The 4,628-nt window shown below is 46.7% G+C and overlaps 1 pseudogene; it reads right to left on the bottom strand.

Annotated features, from left to right (window-relative positions):
• Nucleotides 1-3,705: 3,705 nt before the first annotated feature.
• On the bottom strand, nucleotides 3,706-3,822 carry LOC118149613 (U6atac minor spliceosomal RNA; annotated as a pseudogene).
• Nucleotides 3,823-4,628: the final 806 nt, after the last annotated feature.

Consider the following 4,628-nt stretch of genomic DNA (forward strand, 5'->3'; position numbering starts at 1 on the left):
AGCATGTGCATGTGCTATTCCCTTCGCTTGGAATGCTTGTCCCACTCTGACCCAAAGCACCACCACATCCTTCCTTCCCTGAGCTGAGGCTCTGCTGAAATGTTCCCTGGGCAACATGCACTTCTGCTTCACAGCATTCAAAATGTTTGTCACTTGTGTAATTGATTGCTTATGCCAGGCTTCCATATTACATGATAAGCTCCACTCATGACAGTGGTGTCTGCCTGGCCCACTGTACCATTTCACTAAGTATTTAGCAAAGGGCTTTATGAGGTTATCCCTGCCTCCAGCACCTCACAATTTTTATGGTGACTGTTCAGAGGGCAGCTAAGCAGAAAAGAAGTTTTTAACAAGGCTATTTCTGGGCTATTTCCCCTCTCAGTACTACCTGGCAAGTCACATCTTCAAAGGACCGTGCCTGAAGAGTCAGGTCTGGCAGAGAGAGGGTTTGAACAAGCAATCTCGACCTAACTTCCAAAGGCATTGACTGCTTGGAAGAAGTGAGTCCCTTGGGTCATCCCGCTCACTATTGTGGACGCATGGCTGAGCAGGCCAGAAATGCCACACAGGTGGACTGAGAACAAAATGACTTCAGCTATGGAAGCCCTAAGGTGACATCCCAAGAACAGGTGCTCAGAACTACATGACTTGGTTTTCTGTCGAGCTATTTCTGTCTGGGACAATTACAGCATAAGCTCTCGGACAGTGGAGGGGTTAATTGATTTGAATTCTCCTGGAAAGATTCTCTTAAGTAAACCATGTGCAAACTGGAGTTCGTTGCGTTATTGGTAACAACTTACTTTGCACACACCTCGTAGCACACTGGCTAAGAGCCTCCACCAAATAACTAACACGTAGTAATAACTTTTACGTGTTATGCTATTAGATCTTCACAACCGGACAGGTAGGTATTAGCACCATCATACCTACTTCATGGTTACCCAAACAGAGGTTAGGAAACCTGCATAGTCACAGAGCCAGTGGGGCCAGAGCTGAGGCGTGGACAGGCTGTTCTCCTTCCACCTGCCAGGCCCCTCTTGCCCAACTCATGAGGTTCAAAGTTTTCTCAAAAAACTGGTTGACATTGATGTTGGCACCTGGAGCATTGCCCTCCAGCAGACAGGCAGGCCTGGACATTGGCATGTCACCAAGGGGCCGATCTGATCATTTCCAGTTGGGATCCAAGAAAAAGAAAAGCCCTCCACATGCCAACAACAGTGTTATTAAGTTCTCTTGACCCAGCTACCCAACAGTGACCCCAAACATTTGGTCTCTCCAGGGTGTGTATGGGAGGGGGCGCAGCTGGGCATGGAGCCTTGTGCACTTTGCACTTGGAGAGGCAGGGACAGGGGTCTGAACCCGGCACAGGGGCTGGCTTTGGGAAGCATGCCCAGCAGCCATGTGGAAGTTCACTGCATTAAGGTGAATTACACCAGGTGGGATGAGTACAGGACAAGGAAGTCGAAGTCGGGCCTGCTTTTCAAAATCAGCCTAGGGCTATTGTCCCCAGAAGAGACCAACCTCAGGGGAGACAAGAGTCCTAGACACAAAACAAAAGAGTAATAAGGGAGGAAGCAAATGAAGTTGCTTATCTCATTTATTTATTTTTCTCTCCCATTTCCGCCTATGCTCCTTCAACTGAACTCCCCCTAGTCTCTGGTTTCCTGGCCGCTATCTGGCCAATAACCTCCACATGAGCATCCCCAGCCCCTCAGTGCTCCCTGTAATCTCTTCTCCAGGCTTTGCTGAGGATGGTATTTACCACCACACAGGATTTCCGTAGGTGATAACAGCAGGGCCTGGTTGGCTTGTCCCCTGTTCACAGCCAACCCTCTGCTTCTTGCAGTGTCTTCTTATAGCAAGGGAAGAATCCTAATTTCTCCCAAGAATGTGACTCTTAAAGTGTCTTACCTACACCCAGCAACTCAGCCAGCTCCTAGATGAGCAAGCCCTCACTCTCACATCCTCAACACTTTGGATTCAGAATTGACATTTCTTTAAAAAGGCAGGGCATGATGGCTCATGCCTGTAATCCCAGCACTTTGGGAGGCCGAGATGGGAGAATCGCTTGAGGCCACAAGTTTGAGACCAGCCTGGCCCACATAGGGAGACTCCATCTCTACAAAAAATTTTTAAAATTTAGCCAGGCAATTAAAATTTACTACAGGGGTAATGTGCCCCTGTATTCCCAGCTACAGTCCTGGGCAACAAAGCAGGACCCTGCCTCTAAAAAAAAGTAAAAGATAAATGTAAAAATCCGGTCTGTTCTGCTCTGTATGTGTATGGGAGCCCCACATGGAGAGCCAAGAGACATAAGAGGTGCTGAGGTGAATTTTCCCAGGCAGCTCACCCACTCACAAATCTCTAGTCTGAGGATCAGACTGTGGGACTGACCTCCAGAACCCACCTCACCAGGACTCGAGGAGGCATTGTCAATCCAGGTCTCCACAGGAATGGGACCCTTGATGGCCATTCTCACAGAAAATGTTCCCACCCCAGCACATTCACTCACCCTAGGCTGCTAGCTTTTCACTCAAAAAATTATGTGCCTTATGGGATGATATGTTCTTTGTTTTTTAACTTCCTACTGATGTGTAATGCACATTCAGACAAGTACAGAAGTCAGAGCTCAATACATTTTCGCAAAGTGGACAAACAGTCATCTGCACCAGATCAGTAACAGAGTATTTCCCACTGCCAGAAGTCCTTGTCTGCACCTCAGCCTCATCACTGCCCACCTCCTTCCCACCCAGTGTAACCACTGTCCCTCATCACTGCCCACCTCCTTCCCACCCAGTGTAACCACTGTCCCTCATCACTGCCCACCTCCTTCCCACCCAGTGTAACCACTGTCCCTCATCACTGCCCACCTCCTTCCCACCCAGTGTAACCACTGTCCCTCATCACTGCCCACCTCCTTCCCACCCAGTGTAACCACTGTCCCTCATCACTGCCCACCTCCTTCCCACCCAGTGTAACCACTGTCCCGACTTCGAGCACCACACATCAGGTTTGCCTCCTGGGGGTCACTTTTCAGAAGCTGATTCCAGAAATGCACAGAAAAGACTTTCCTTTTTCTCCTCAATAATGCCTGAAGCTGGGGAGGCTTCTGGAGCCTGTCTTGGGTGTTCTACGTTACTTATAACTGTCAAGATCCCTAACCCTTAACACTACATAAACCGGAGGAATCATAGAGACAGAATTATCTCAGAGAGAAACACAGCGGTGGGCAGCCAGCCAAGTGTGGAGGAAAGTGAGATGAGATCAACAAGATGAAGGCATTGTCAAGAGGCAGGAGCTACAAGAGGTCGGGGCCCCCAGGGACAGCCTGCAAAGAAGGCAGGAAACTTAAATATATGCTCATATTTTCTACCAAAGGGAGAGGGAAAAGAATTCCAACCCCTTCCCACAGTCTTCCTCCCATCATTGTCTCTTTCCATTTCTTCCCCATTCTAGAGACACTGTTATAAGCAAAACCACACCCTCTACCTCAAACCCTCTACCTTCAAACACCCATTGCACATAGAAATATAAGGTGAGACATGTACGTTTTTACTGCAGTAAAAGACACGTAACATAAAATTTACCATTCACGGCATGTAGTACCTTCACGACAGTGTGTAACTGGTGCCACTATCAGGTTCCAGATCATGTTAATCATCACAAAAGGAAACCCGGTGCCAACTACGCAATCATTTTCCATCCTCAAAACCATGGTTAATGCCACAAAGCAGGTGGCAATGCCCAAGTTCTATGAGTGTTACACAGGCCTCTTCCATCCTTGTCAAGGGGAATGCTAACCTTCTCTTCGTTTTTAGACAGAGTTTTGCTCTTGTCACCCAGGCTGGAGTGCAATGGTGCGATCTCAACTCACGGCAACCTCCACCTCCTGGGTTCAAGCGAATCTCCTGCCTCAGCCTCCTGAAGTAGCTGCAACTACAGGCACCTGCTACCAGGCCTACCTAAATTTTTTTTGTATTTTTAGTTGAGACAGGGTTTCACCATATTGGCCAGGCTGGCCTTGAACTCCTGACCTCGGGTGATCCCCCCACCTCAGCCTCCCAATGTGCTGGGATTACAGGCCTCCACACCCGTCCGATCTTTTCTTCTTTACATGACACTCACATATGTCATTTAAAATCTTTTAGTAACCACATTAAGAGGTGAAAAGAGACAGATGAAATTAATTCTAATGCTTTCTTTAACCCGATATTACACAAACTATTATCATTTCACATGTAATCATTATTAAAAAAAATGATTACTAAGAGAGCTTACGTTTTCACTTGTACTGAGTCTTTGAAATTGGGTGTGTGCATTTTACACACACAGCACATCTTAATTTGTACTGACTGTGTCCAGCACTCAACAACCACACATGGTTGGTGTTTATCAGGTCAGACGGTGCAGTTCTAACTAATTCATAAGACACTGTCCATATCCTAAATCACCTTTTTAAAAGGTGATTCTTACATATGAAAAGATTCTAGGCTATAGTTTTAATATAAATTTTATCAATTTTAATTAATAGAAGTGTTAATTGAAAAATTAATATCAATTTTAATATAGGCTGGGTGCAGTGGCTCACACCAGTAATCCCACAGCATTTTCTGAGACCAAGGCAGGTG

This window comes from Callithrix jacchus, chromosome 19 (genome assembly GCF_049354715.1).
Source record: "Callithrix jacchus isolate 240 chromosome 19, calJac240_pri, whole genome shotgun sequence".
Lineage (NCBI taxonomy): Eukaryota > Metazoa > Chordata > Mammalia > Primates > Cebidae > Callithrix > Callithrix jacchus.